The sequence below is a fragment of the Dermochelys coriacea genome, chromosome 23, assembly GCF_009764565.3.
Source record: "Dermochelys coriacea isolate rDerCor1 chromosome 23, rDerCor1.pri.v4, whole genome shotgun sequence".
In the NCBI taxonomy this organism is placed as follows: Eukaryota; Metazoa; Chordata; order Testudines; family Dermochelyidae; genus Dermochelys; species Dermochelys coriacea.
In genome coordinates, this window is record NC_050090.1 from 9,986,523 (window position 1) to 10,002,017 (window position 15,495).

Here is a 15,495-nt window from a genome sequence, read left to right on the forward strand (position 1 = left end):
ACATTACTTTTTGTAGTCATATGGCTGTACTGGGGCAGGTCACTAATTAGTGTGTCTGACCATACTCAGCCATTTCATTTCTGAAGCTGGAGTTATCATCTATGGTGCTATCTGTCTAATTTGGTGTCACTTATTTTCTATATATGCTTTTCACTTGAGAGGACTTTTCTAAAGTTTTCCATGTTCACAGTGCACTAAAGTGCTATGCTATGTATGTGTAGGAGATTACAAAAAAGCTACATTGTAACATTCATAAAGATTTTTGTTAATTTTTAAATTGACTTCTATTAATAATGATGAAAATAAGCAGTAAGAAAGCTAACCTGAAAGAAAACATATTCCAAGGATCAAAAATAAAATAATCAAACAGAGTCCTCTTTTAACAGGATACACAGAACATATGTACTTCTCCTTCATGTTTGTCCAATGTACATTTCTCATCCATGTAGGACCTGAAAAATAAAGATTAAGATATAGTAAGTAATTTTAAAGAAATATAAAATAATTTAAATTGATTGAGGGATAGAACATGCTCACTGCTCTTGTGTACTTTTATGTAGATTTTATGATTGATTGATTGTAGTTTCTAAAAACCTTTAAGAATGCAGGTAATTGGTTTGTTTCTCACAGGTTTTGGTTCTCCCTCCATCCCCTCCACACACACACATAAAAACAGTGTCTTTTGTCTTGTGTTTTTTTTTATGGCGCATGAGCCATTCTGTCTCTTTACCTGCTGAATTTCTAGTTTTCCTAGCACCGGTTCCTACAAGATGCTGAGCCCTCTGCTCCAGCAAAGCATTTAAGCGTGTGAGTAACTTGGAGCACATGTGTAGTCTTAATGAGATCAGTTTACCTATGTAAATTTAAGCAGACACTTAAATATTATGCTGTATTAGGGCAAAAATGATTTTTGCAGGATCATTATTAATTAATTATTGTTTTATTTATCATAGCACCTAAGAGCCCATAGCCTGGATCAGGACCCCATTGTGCTAGGTGCTGTACAAGCATACAACAAAAAGCCAGGCCCTGCCCTGAAGAATTTACAACCTAAATATGAGACAAGAGACAGAGGCAGACAGGGAAATGAGACAAAATCACCATTGCACTGGCCATCATTGAACAACCCTAAAACACCTTAATATTTAGAATTAAATATTGTAAACTAAATCCTGTTCACCTAACTCCCATACCTACTCCCATTAAAGTCAGTGAGCAAGCCTGGGTCTACAGAAGGAATATTGAATGCTAAAGTTTGTTAATTATTATTGTCTTAGGCCTGGTTCCAAAAAGGGAGTTAGGTGTTGCTGACAGTTTTCTTTTTCTGTGGCTGAGACTGGAATGTTGTTTTTGCCCTTTGGAACCTGTCTCAAAGAGGTCATTACTTGGTCTGTTACCCCAGATAAAGGCTTTTGCAGTATCTGGTCAGCCTTAAAGAGAAAGGATAAGGGGAAAGTATCATTTTCTCTGCCCACTTCTCCCAAAAAGAGTGACTGCAAAAAGGCTTTTAGTAATATATCAAAGGTTTCTGAGTTCCCATCCCATGGGTCTGTCCCTAGGAATGAATGATCTGTGCAAAAGAGATCAAATTTAGGAAGTTAGCAAGTAATGAAGGTCTTGCAAAAACAATTATTGATGAAAAAGAGTTAAGAGAAAACCAGATAGTTTGAATGGCTGGTTCAAGTTACTGACTTTCATTTTTGAAGAACTGGAGAGGTCCCAGTAAATTGACAAAAGAAAATACTATACTTTTATCAGAAAAAGTTGGTAAACATCAGTTCCACCAGACACACAAACTAGTGTTGCCAACTCTCCAGGATTGCCCTAGAGTCTCCAGGAATTAAACATTAATTTTTAATTAAAGATATATCATGTGATGAAACCTCCAGGAATACATGCAACCAAAATTGGTAACCCTAACACAAACCTAAAAAAAAATATTTCCTTCAATAATAATCCAAATTTACAGATAGGCAAAGTAAAAAAAAATGCTGGTTAAGGAATTTATTAGCATTTGTTTTAAGCATATTTAATGTGTATATTTTCACACCTGATGCTGATACTGTGTTTTAAAAGCTACAAAACTTTACCTTTTGAGTCCTAATGTCTACTGTCATTAAATCATTATTGCTGAGACCTGCTATAGTCTGACTTTCCATAATTTCTCACAACTGTAAAAATTTAAATTTATAAAAATAAAAAAGTGCTTAAAATAACATTATCAGTTAAAAATAAAAATCAAATTCTGCCAACCCTAACTTTAGAGATGCAATGAGAGTGAGGTAATGTCTTTTAATAGGCCAACTTCTATTGGTGACAAGCTATAGAGCCACACAGAGCTTTTCTTCAGGTCTGGGAAATGTATTACCTCACATAACTTGTCTCGCTAATATCCTGGAACCAACACTGCTACAACTATACTACATGCAACCCTAGCTTTACTCATTTTTGAAAATAGATATGAATGCTAGAAATGACATGTTGAACACAATGAAGCTTTTGAACCTTAATTATAACATTGCTGCTGTTGATTCTATAATGTAAACAGAACTGTAAGCCTAGAGATCTGTCTATGGGTTTTTTACTGCCACACATCACTGTCATATCTGAATGCCTTGCATATAAAATCAGTAGCAAGAGCAAACTCCTTAGTGGACTTTAATGGCACTCCGGTACCTTTCACTTTTTGTAGTAAACATTCTTTTTTAGGGTAAAGGGTTGTTTTTTTTTTAAAGCAATTTAGATTTAATTAATTATTTCTAAATTATTTGTTTTAGGGTTTGTTTGTTTTTACTTTTGGGCTGGTTGGGGGCTTTTGGGGGTAGAAAGGGATTTCTGTGGCAAATGTTATTTTTATGGTTGAAAGGTCTTTTCGTAGACAAAGGTTTGGCAGAGTTTGCTAATGTCAGTGGGTGGGATTCGCAAAGGTACATAGGTTTCAGAGTAGCAGCCGTGTTAGTCTGTATTCGCAAAAAGAAAAGGAGTACTTGTGGCACCTTAGAGACTAACAAATTTATTAGAGCATAAGCTTTCGTGAGCTACAGCTCACTTCATCGGATGCATTTGGTGGAAAAAACAGAGGAGAGATTTATATACACACACACAGAGAACATGAAACAATGGGTTTATCATACACACTGTAAGGGGAGTGATCACTTAAGATAAGCCATCACCAGCAGCAGGGGGGGGGAAGGAGGAAAACCTTTCATGGTGACAAGCAGGTAGGCTAATTCCAGCAGTTAACAAGAATATCAGAGGAACAGTGGGGGGTGGGGTAGGAGCTCCAGACTTTGGTGCCTAAGTCCCATTTTCAGGCAACACTACAATCGACAAAACTCCCCCTCATTTGCTGCCTAATCCGTAGATGCCCAAATATTCTTGGCACCTAAGTTTTTACAGTAGGCTTTCCCTAGGATACTACATTCCTTCCGTTGAGCATGTACACTGCTGCCTCCATCTAAGGGTATATCTACACTGCAGTCCAAGCCTAGGTCTGAGGGATTTGGGCTTGTGGATTTGTTGTTTCCCAGCCTGTGCTTCAGTGTCCATACAGTATTTAAACCTGGATTTACGGTTACTGGACCCAGGTCTCACCACCATGCTATCACGTCCATACTGTACTATGCAGACCTTCTAACTTGGATTTGTGGCTTGACCTGCAAAATGACAGAGCTTGCACACAAGTCCCAGTAGGGCTTGGGCTCTGACCCACCCCAATGGCAGGGTCCTAGACTGTGCCCCAGTCTGAACTATAAATGTGAGGCATCCAGGGTGTTGGCAGATGTCACATATTGTTGGAACTTGGTGTTTAGCTCTTTCTCAGCTATTTTCCCCAGAAATGGGAAATGGAAAACAAGGCCGTATTTGCAGAGGTTGAGTGGTGACTTCTTGAAGACTGAGCAAACTATTGCGTTTTTTCAAGGAGTTTGGATAGAATTGCTTTCCTATTTGTCTTAGCTTAAAATTGTTTATCCTAGTCAGGATCAGGTACATAACATTAACTACAAGAGGCTGTTCTTTTCAAGCTAGTCAGACAAGACACCTCTTACTATTATGACAAGGAGGAATAGTTAGAACTTAATGGACCTGAGTTTTACCCAACTCTGAACCTGGTTTCCAATACTGAAGGAGACATTTTATTTATAAACTTTTGCATCTGCAAAAACACCCAAAATTCAGGTAGTTTGGCACCCTAATCAGTACAATTGCCAGAGCAAACAACTATTGTTCCAATTTTACACCTGTATATAATTCCAGGCACAATCTTGTCCCTGTCTCAGTGAGATTATATAATGTGGCTGGTCTTTAGAAGATTATAACCTGTTCCTTCTGCTCCCTATTATAATAATCCTCTAGCTAATTTTCTAGAGGTCTGTGCTGACATATTGAAGGCCCAGGGTTCAAAAGCTGATGTTGTGGAAGTGATGAGATTACAGTTGAACATAATAGATTTTATTTTTATTTTTTTTAAAAAACAAGGAAAATACATTAAACAACCCTATTAAGATAATCATGTTAATGCTCAAAAGTTAACCTCCCAAAAATAGGAAAAGCCAGAATTAAGGTTGCCTCTATATTTTGAATATGTTGATTGTAACAATCAATATTATTTCATGCTTCAATTCTTACCAAAATATTGCCTTGTAATCTGATGAAAAATATGACAATGGTTATGGAAGTAAGAACTAGTATGAAATTCAATATCAGCATCCATTCTGGAAAAATAGAAAATTTCATTTACTGTATTGTATGTTATTTTTAGGCATATATTTCCATTTTAAAAATAAAAGTGAAATCTTTCTTGAAAACAGTTAATATTTGTTATTATTATTATTTATTATTTGTATTATTGTATTGATTTTATTTAATGTGTATAGAAATACCACAGAGAATATCCTGTTCTTTTTGGAGATAATGAAATTCCAAAGTTTACTCTCTAGTTCACACCATATCTGGGCTGTCAGTTGGAAATTTTTGAAAGAACCTCAGGGAGTTAACATAGAGACTAAACTCCCTTTGGCTTTTAGAAACAAACAGCTGAAGTTGTTAAACAATCTTATGAAGCACAGACAATTTCAAGTGGGATACAATTTCATCTGTCTAAGAATGACACCCATGAACTGTGAATTTGGTAATAAATAATAGTCAAGAAATGTGATTATATTAAAGGAGATTATATAGAACCCTGATACAGTAAATACAAAAGTGAAGAATTATAGTTTCCGTTAGCTTTTTTAATAAAGATAAGCGGTTCCATGGTTTGTCCTCAGAACTGCTTGAAAGATGGGATTTTTCTTTCCCTGGTGGAATTTTCCACAGTGAAAAAATCCTTTCAAACTTTCTCAGTTGATTTTATTATTATGTATTATATATTGTTAATTATTATTAATTCTTATTATTATTTTCTGTGGGAATTTTCATTTTTATGATGAATGTCTTAATTTCATTTTTTTAAAACAAAAAAACCCACAATTTTTATATTTCAGGTTTCTTTCACCTTTTTTTCTTCCCTCCTCCTTTTTTTATAGACTAATAGGGGAGGTCTATACTAAAAGTGCTACATTGGCGTAACTGCACTGATGCAGCTGTGCCGCTGTAGTGCATCCGGTGAAGATGCTGTATGAAATGAGAGATTTTTCCCTGAACGTTCTATGACACCTTACAACACCTGAAAAGAGGCTTGCAGAAAAACGTCGGGAGGGGTTTAAAACAACTGTACAATTCACTTCTCCTAATTAATATAATTAAGGTGGTGACAGCATTAGGACACTCTGGTTTGCATAAAACAGTTAATTTTAAGTTTAGGGCTCTAATTAAGTAGAAATTAATGTTAGTTTAAATTTAGAAAATCTAACATGACGGCTGCTGCCATTTCACTGATCCTGGTACCAGGGATTTGTTTAACCTGGAGCAAATCTCTCTCTCTCTCTCTCTCCCCCTCCCGCTCCCATAGCCTTCCAGCTTGGAGGGAGGTGGGAAGCTGCTACTCCTGCTGCTGCTAGGACCTAAGCTCTCCCTGCTGCTCCAGCTGCTTCCCTGGCTGGGACAGACACCCCCCCGCCACCCCGTTCTCTGCTACCTGGTTGCTGGACCCTCCACTCTCGGGTGCTGCTACTGCTCCAACAGCAGCCCCGGGGGAGGGGGCTGCTAGCCCTCTCCCCAGAGAGGAGGAGTGAGGGACCCCAGCCACTGCTGTTGTGGACACCACCACCACCTGAGAGGGGTCCTTTCTGCCTGCCTGGACCACCACCTGGAGTTCCTGGAGCTGCTGCTGCTGCTGTGGAGTCTGCTGCCTGGAGCTGCTGAAGCCCGAGGAGGAGAAGAAGAGGACCATCTACAAGTGGGGGAGCACCTAGAGACTTTGCAGACCACCGTGGAGGGGGCCTAAGACTGAGTAATTTTCAAACTGTGCTCTTGTGGTGGGGGTATTGACTGTGTTTCCAGGGACACAGGGGGTGTGGCGTGGAGCTGTCCCCCAATCCATCTGTGTGTCCCCCCAACCCCCTCCAATACTACCACCACCACTGCCCCCTCCACCACGCCCACTGGCTGTATACCATCGGCCTCAGCTCCTGCCTCTGGACTCAGCTGCTTGCTTGGCTTGCCACGCCCTATTTCCACCCTTTGAGCCAGAAGCAGCAGCCAGCTAAAAAAGACTTGTGCAAGCGCACGTGGGTGCATGTGCCCCCACCCGGACTGTCTACCCCCCAGCTTGCCCTTTACTACCTGCCCCATTTGTCACTTGTAGCTTTGCCCCCCCTTTTGTCCCAGCACCCTGTACTAGCTTCAGTTTGTTTGCCTGCCCCGCCCATTTCCTTCTGCAGCCTTTGTTTGTTTGCCCTGCCCCAGCCTCTGAAGCTAGCCCCTTGGTTTCCCTGCCCTACCTCCAGCCTGCTTAGCCCCTCGCTCCGTGTGCCCATGCCCCCTCCCATGCGCTTGTGCAATTCCCCATTTTAGTTGCAACCCTCTTCACTGCACCCCCAATGTTGTTGTATCCCCCCCTCCCCTAGTGCACCAAGAGGAGCCAGAATTCCACCTTGTGTCAGTGACTGACCCTAACCCCTGATTGCCCCCCATCCAGCCCACACCTTTTGGCGCCCTCCTCCCCTGCCTGCAGCCTAGCGGGGAGGAGTGGTCGACCTGCTTCCCCTCTCCCCTCCTCCTTCTGGTGTCCCCCCTTCCCTCCTTGCTCATCATGGCGGGGGATGAGACAGGTGGGACCCCTCCAGCAGCCCGAGCTCCCCCTCCCCCATCGACCCCTCCGTCACCCCCCCAAGCTTCTACCTCTGCTGCCGAACCATCTGCCACCGCCCCCGCTGGGGCACCAGCAGCGACGGGCACCGGGGTGACCTCCACTGCTGCCACGTCTCTCCCTCCCTCAGATTCGGGGGGAGCCCCCCCAGCCGGCGGGAAGGGCCAGGGGAAGAAAGGGAAGGGCCCTACTAAGAAGACCAGGCCCTCCATGGCAGGGGCTGCCCCCAATACCCCAGCCCCACCGCCAGCTGGGGCGTCCCTCCCCGCTGTTCCCTCCACCACCTCTGCAGGTGTCCCTCCCATGGCCCCCAAGGTGTATGCCCAGGTGGCAGCAGCCCCCCCGCCTGCCGTTACGTCATCTCTCCTGCCCACCGCCTCCACTACCATCTATAGCGGCCGGGGCCCCTTTCCCACCATGACCAGAAAGCACGGCTCCGTTGCCTCCTGGTGCCCGACTTGCCCCATGTGGAGACCTATGTGCGGGCGTTGGTGAGGGTGGTGGGGCCCACGGCCATTGTGGCAGCCTCCAAAATGTATGGCAAGGTCGTCTTCTTCCTAGCATCGGAGGCTGCCACCCAGGAGGCGGTGGAGAAGGGCCTTGCGGTGGGGGGCGTTTTTGTCCCCTTAGAGCCGCTAGAGGACCTGGGCGTCCACCTGGTCCTGACCTCCGTCCCTCCCTTTCTTCCCAATGCCGCCCTGTTACCCGCCCTCTCTACCCTGGGGAAGCCCATCTCTGTCATCAGCCCTCTCCTGTTGGGCTGCAAAGACCCCCCCCGTCACATCCTCTCGTTCCGCCGGCAAGTGCAGCTTCAACTGCCGCCGGCAGCGCGTGACGGAGAGGCGCTCGAGGGGTCCTTCCTAGTCCCCTACCAGGGGGCCCTTTACCGGGTGCATTACTCAACGGGGGAGGCCCGGCGCTACCTCTGCCAGGTGATGGGGCACGTCCGGAGGGACTGCCCCCTGGCCCGGGAAGGAGGGGCATCCGGGAACCCTGAGCCCCGGCAGGGCACCGGCCCCATCATCGCCGGCACCCCTGGCTGCCCGAGGCCCGAAACCACCCCTCCTCCTTCCCAGTCCACCATTGCTCCTGCTCAGGCCCAAGGGTCACCTCCCCAACTATGCCCAGACGAGCGGGAGAGCCCCGCCCCGCTGCTTGCAATCTGGCGGGGCCTGTGGAGGAGGGTGCGGCAGGGACACTGCCAGGCATGGGAGAGGGCCTGCCCCAAGGGGAATCTTCCCTCCCTTGTGCTGCCCCACCGTTAGCCCCTCGAGTCCCTGAGCCATCGCTTCTGCCCCCTGACACAACCCCTGATAGCCAGTCCCCAGATGATGCCATGGAGGGCTGGGCCCTAGTCCAGGGGAAGCGGGGCAAGCGGAAGGCTCGAGCTCCGCTCCTCCCATCTGTTGCGGAGGCCCCCCTGGAAGACCAGGAAGGGGGGCACCGATGCCGAGCCTTCCGCTTTACCCACGGGTGTGCTCCATCCACCGGTGCCGGCTGGGGAAGACGTGGCAGCACTGGAAGGCAGTATCTCCCCTCCACGGGAGTCCCTCTCCTCCAAGACCCCCGAGGCTCCATCTAAAACATCAGTGTGCCCCGCGGCAATAGTAGCATCAGGTGGCAGCGGGGAGAATCCCGAGTTGGCGGAAACTGATCTTCTGTCAATATACGAGGAGATCGAGGCCCTGGGTCTGACCCCGGTCACCCAGGGGGAGGACGACCCTATGCCAGCGGGCCTCGATATAGGCGACTTCTCTCCAGCCTCCCTTTCCCCATCCTCCCTCCCCCTAACCGTTGCTTCCGCTCCCACCTCCGAGGGGCCCCTGGACTCCTCCATAAACCCAGCTGCAGATGGCACCCCACTGAGAGCCGCCGAACCTGTTGAGGCAATGGCCAGTGCCACGCGGCCGGGACCTGAGCCACCGGGGCAACCGTCATTGGTGAGGAGCATTCGACCTCCTTCCCGGGAGAGGGCCCTACAGAAAAGAGTCCACCCCCTGATGCCGTGGCTGCCAAATCCAACATAAAGCCTGCGCCCGGCATCACTGAGAGCCCTCTCCCCCCCCAAAATTTCACCTCTATCCTTGCCCCTGCCCCTGTCCCTATCCCGTCCACATCCCGAGATGTTATTGCTGCCCCTGGGGCTGTCTCCTTCCCCTTACCAACAGATGACCCCCAGGGAGCGGCCTTTGTATTTCCCCATCCCGACCTACCAGGGGCTGCTATCCTCCCTCCACTGCCCCCTATCGCCCCAGCATTCAGATCAATCCATCAGGAGACCTGTCGGGGGTCCGCACCCTGTCTGCCCGTCTCGGTGGGCCACGAGGCTGTAGCAAGGGCCCCGTCGGGGAGTAATCAGGAGACCGTAACCCCAGCCCCCGATGCACAGCGAGAGGAGTTGAGGGAGTTCCTAGAACATGTCCGTGGCTCCCGCAACAAAGTACAGCTTGCCCTCCAGTGATGGGGGTATTTTAATAAAATCCTCCGGGCCGCAAGGGCCCTCATGGGGGAGGGTAAAAGGACCGGGAGGCAGGGCGCCACGGCCTACCAGCAGATCCGCCTCTTCCGTGACTCCTTACTCACCTACGGGGTGGGTCACGGACTGCTTGTGGCCCGCTGGGAGCCACGAGCATCCCTCCCGGCGAGGATCCCCCCTAGCCCTCCTCATGGCACCCTTTACCATCGCAACATTGAACATCCACGGCTGTAGGATGGGTCTCCGCAGGTCCCAGGTGCTCTCCTTCCTTCGGGAGGGGAGGTACTCTGTGGTTTTCCTGCAGGAAACCCATACGGATCCGAACGCTGAAGACAGCTGGCGGCTGGATTGGGGGGACAGGGTCTACTTTAGCCACCTCACAGTTCGTACGGCTGGAGTGGCGACCCTGTTCTCCCCCGACCTACGGCCCGAGGTGCTGGGGGTCGCCGAGGCTGTGCCGGGCCGCCTGCTGCACATCCGGGTCCGCATGGAGGGGCTGGTAGTCAACCTCGTCAACATCTATGCCCCAGCAGCAAGCCTGGAGCAGCTGCAATTCTATCAGCAGGCGTCCGCCTTCCTTGGCCCCTTGGATCCTCAGGAGTGCCTGGTCCTGGGAGGGGACTTTAACATCACCCTCGAGAAGCGGGACCGCTCGGGAACCGAGCAGAGCCCGGCCGCCGTCGCCGTCCTCCAGGAGATAGTCGAACACCACTCCCTGGTGGACGTCTGGCGCGACCACCACCCGGATGACACTTCCACGTTCACCTTTGTCTGGGTGGAGGCCCATCGGTCGCACCACTCCCGGTTGGACCGCATTTATTTATCACGCTTTCATCTTTCACGAGCCCACTCCTCCAGCATCTGGCCGGCCCCATTTTCTGACCATCATATAGCCACCGTGACAGCCTCCCTCTGCACGGAGAGGCCGGGTCCGGCCTATTGGCATTTTAGCAACAGCTTGCTGGAGGATGCGGGCTTCGTGGCGTCCTTCCGGGAGTTCTGGCTGGCCTGGCGAGGGCAGCGGCGTGCCATTCCCTTGGCGCGACGGTGGTGAGACCTAGGGAAGGTGCGCGCCAGGCTCTTCTGCCGTGACTACACCCGGGGCACCAGCCGACGGAGGGATGCAGCGATAGAGCAGTTGGAACGGGAGGTCTTACAGCTGGAGAGGCGTCTGGCCGCCAGCCCCGAGGATGCACCCCTCTGCGGAGCGTGCCGAGAGAAGGGAGAGGAGCTCCGGATCCTCGAGAACCATCGGGCCCTCGGTGCCTTTGTTCGATCCCGCATCCATCTCCTTCGGGAGATGGATCGCGGCTCCCGCTTCTTCTACGCCCTGGAGAAAAAGAGGGGGGCTAAAAAACATGTCATCTGCCTACTGGCAGAAGATGGCACCCCCCTCATGGATTCTGTGGAGATGTGCGGGAGGGCGAGAGCCTTCTATGCAAGCCTTTTCTCCCCGGATCCGACCGATCCTAACGCTTGCAGAGTGCTGTGGGAGGAGCTCCCAACGGTCAGCGCGGGCGACCGAGACCGGCTAGAGCTGCCTCTCACTCTGGCCGAGTTCTCGGAAGCCCTCCGTCGCATGCCCACCAATAAATCTCCGGGCATAGACGGGCTGACCGTGGAGTTCTACCACGTGTTCTGGGACGTCCTGGGCCCAGACCTAGTCACCGTCTGGGCCGAGTCTTTGCAGAGCGGGGTCCTCCCTCTTTCGTGCAGGTGAGCCGTGCTCGCCTTATTGGCGAAGAAGGGGGACCTCCGCGATTTACGAAATTGGCGTCCCGTCTTGCTCCTCAGCACGGACTACAAAGTCGTGGCAAAAGCAATCTCGCTGCGGCTAGGGTCCGTGCTGGCGGACGTGGTCCAACCAGACCAGACCTACACCGTCCGGGCCGCAGCATCTTCGACAACCTATATCTGCTCTGGGACCTATTGGATCTCGAATGTAGGGATGGTCTGTCATTCACCCTCCTGTCCTTAGATCAGGAGAAGACGTTCGACAGGGTGGATCACGGGTATCTCCTGAGCACTCTGCAAGCGTTTGGCTTCGGACCCAGGTTTGTGAATTTTCTCTGGGTGCTCTATGCCTCAGCAGAGTGTTTGGTCAGGGTCAACTGGACCCTGACCGAACCGGTCAGCTTCGGGCGAGGAGTACGGCAGGGGGTGCCCCCTCTCGGGCCAACTGTACGCTCTGGCGATCAAGCCCTTCCTCTGTCTCCTCCGAAGGAGGTTGACAGGGTTGGTGCTGCGGGAGCCGGAGCTGCGGCTGGTCCTGTCGGCGTACGCTGATGACGTGCTCCTCGTGGTCCAGGACCCGGGTGACTTGGCGCGGGTGGAGGCTTGCCAGGCCATCTATTCGGCAGCCTCCTCCGCGCGGGTCAACTGGGTCGAGCTCTGGCTTGGTGGTAGGGGATGGCGGCAGGCGAGCTTCCTCCCACCCGCGCTTCAGGCCATCCGGTGGAGCACGGGTCCGCTGCTCTATCTTGGCATTTACCTTTCTGCCACGCATCCCGCTCCGCCGGAGAACTGGCAGAATTTAGAGGGCCGGGTGCTAGAGCGGCTCTGGAAATGGACAGGACTACTCCGGTGCCTCTCCCTTCGAGGGAGAGCGCTAGTGCTAAATCAGCTAGTCCTGTCCATGCTCTGGTACCGGCTCAACACCCTGGTCCCGGCCCCGGGTTTCCTGGCCAACCTCTGGACATCGATTCTGGAGTTCTTTTGGTCAGGATTTCACTGGGTCCCTGCAGGGGTTCTTCATCTACCTCTGGAGGAGGGAGGGCAGGGCCTAAAATGTCTGCTCACTCAGGTCCATGTCTTCCGCCTCCAGACCCTGCAGAGGCTCCTTTATGGTGCAGGTAGTCTGGCATGGAGCATACTGGTGCACGCCTTCCTGCGCCGCTTCCGAGGGCTCCGATACGACCGGCAGCTCCTTTATGTCCATCCGAGAGGTCTTCCGCGAGACCTCTCCGGGCTGCCAGTTTTCTACCAGGACCTTATCCAGACCTGGAAACTCTTTACAACGACCAGGTCCGTGGCGGCCACCGAGGGGGCAGATCTCCTCGTGGAGCCCCTGCTACACAATCCCCAGCTCCATTTGCAGGTGGCGGAGTCCCGCTCGGTGCACCAGAGTTTGGTCCTGGCAGAGGTCACAAGAGTCGGAGACCTCCTGGACTATGACCGGGGAGACTGGCTGGATCCCCTGACGCTCGCTCAGCGCATGGGGCTTTCCAGACCTTGTACTCCCCGGCGCATACTTCAGGAGGTGAAGGCCGCTTTGACACCCGCTGCTCGGGTTCATCTCGACCGGGTCCTGCATGAGGGCACGCCCCGCCCACCCATTACCCCAGGCCCGCCGGACGTTTTAATTCGACCCCTGCCCCGTGGACCCAACCGACCCCTTCACCCCTTCACTAGAAGCCGGCTGCACGAGAGGCAGCCGGTCTGCTTTCAAATCGTATGAAGAAAACATCTCTACACGCTCGTGCTCCACACCCTTCACGCCCGCACCCTCGTGTCCCGCCCCAATACAAAATGGCGGGACCTCCTGCCACCTTTGGAGGGTGAGGAGCCCCAGTGGGCCAGCCTATATTCCACCATAGTGCCAAGGCCCGCCGGGGATGTCAGTTGGCGGATCCTTCACGGAGCCGTGAGCACGGGCGTGTACTTGGCGCGGTTCACTTCAATCCCAGACACCTGCCCCTTTTACGGCGTGAGGGATACCCTGGCACATGTCTACTTGGAGTGTGCCAGGCTGCAGCCCCTATTCCTGCTCCTCACCAATATTTTATTACATTTTTGGTTGCACTTCTCCCCTCACCTTCTCATTTATGCACTCCCTATAAGTGGCCCCACAAAGTCACGGGATCTCCTGGTCAACCTCCTCCTGGCCCTAGCTAAAATGGCCATCTACAAAACCAGAGTGAGGAGGTTGGCTGATGGAGTCTCCTGTGACTGTGGGGCCTATTTCCGATCCTCAGTCCGTTCACGTATCCGGGCAGAGTTCCTCTGGGCAGCGTCCTCTGACTCCCTTGACGCATTTGAGGAGCAGTGGGTGCTGTCCGGGGTTCTCTGCTCGGTGTCCCCATCCAGTTCCCTTCATTTGACCCTTTGACCGCACTCCTGTCCCTGTTACTTTATTAAATTGTCCCCTGGAATTTTTTTGGATATCTAGGTCCTGTGGATCCCCCTTTTAGGCCTGGAGGGATCCTTTAGTGGTGGATGGGCTTCGCCCGCCCACTTCCCGGATCCCAATAAGACCAGGGATTTGTTTAGCCTGGAGCGAATCTCTCTCTCCCTCCCATTGCTCTCCCATAGCCTTCTAGCTTGGAGGGAGGTGGGAAGCTGCTACTCCTGCTGCTGCTAGGACCTAAGCTCCCCTTGCTGCTCCAGCTGCTCCCCGGGCTGGGCCAGACACCCCGCTCCTGTTCTTTGCTACCTGGTTGCTGGACCTCACACTCTAAAGTGCTGCTACTGCTCCAACTGCAGCCCCGGGGTGGGGGGAGCTGCTAGCCCACTCCCCAGAGAGGAAGAGTGAGGGACCCCAGCCACTGCTGTTGTGGATACCACCACCAGCACCATCACCTGAGAGGGGTCCTTTCTGCCTGCCTGGACCACCACCTGGAGTTCCTGGAGCTGCTGCTGCTGCTGTGGAGTCTGCTGCCTGGAGCTGCTGAAGCCCCGAGGAGGAGGAGAAGAGGACCATCTACAAGTGGGGGAGCACCTGGAGACTTTCCAGACCACCTTGGAGGGGGCCCTAAGACTGAGTAACTTTGAAACTGTGCTCTTGTAGTGGAGGTTTTGACTGTGTTTCCAGGGACACGGGGAGTGTGGCATGGAGCTGCCCCCCAATCCATCTGTGTGTCCCCCCCAATCACCACCACTACTACCACCACCACTGCCCCCTCCACCAACCCCACTGGCTGTATACCATCTGCCTCAGCTCCTGCCTCTGGACTCAGCTGCTTGCTTGGCTTGCCACACCCTATTTCCACCCTTTGGGCCAGAAGCAGCAGCCAGCTTAAAAAGACTTGTGCAAGTGCATGTGGGTGCCCCTGCCCCCCCCCCCCCCCGACTGTCTACCCCCCAGCTTGCCCTTTATTACCTGCTCCATTTGTCACTTGTATCTTTGCCCCCCCTTTTGTCCCAGCCCCCCATACTAGCTTCAGTTTGTTTGCCTACCCCATCCATTTCCTTCTGCAGCCTTTGTTTGTTTGCCCTGCCCCAGCCTCTGAAGCTAGCCCCTTGGTTTCCCTGTTCTACCTCCAGACCGCTTAGCCCCTCGCTCCGTGTGCCCATGTCCCCTCCTATGCACTTGTGCAATTCCCCATTTTAGTTGCAACCCTCTTCACTGCACCCCCAATGTTGTTGTATCCCCCCGTCTCCTAGTGCACCAAGAGGAGCCAGAATTCCACCTTGTGTCAGTGACTGACCCTAACCCCTGATTGCCCCCTGTCCAGCCCACACCTTTTGGCGCCCTCCTCCCCTGCCTGCAGCCTAGCGGGGAGGAGTGGTCGACCTGCTTCCCCTTTCCCCTCCTCCTTCTGGTGTCCCCCCTTCCCTCCTTGCTCATCATGGCGGGGGATGAGACGGGTGGGACCCCTCCAGCAGCCCGAGCTCCCCCTCCTCCACCTCCCCCTCTGTCACACCCCCAAGCTTCTATCTCTGCTGCCGAACCATCTGCCACCGCCCCCGCTGGGGCACCAGCAGCGACGGGCACCGGGGTGACCTCCACTGCTTCCACATCTCTCCCCCCCTCAGATTCGGGGGGAGC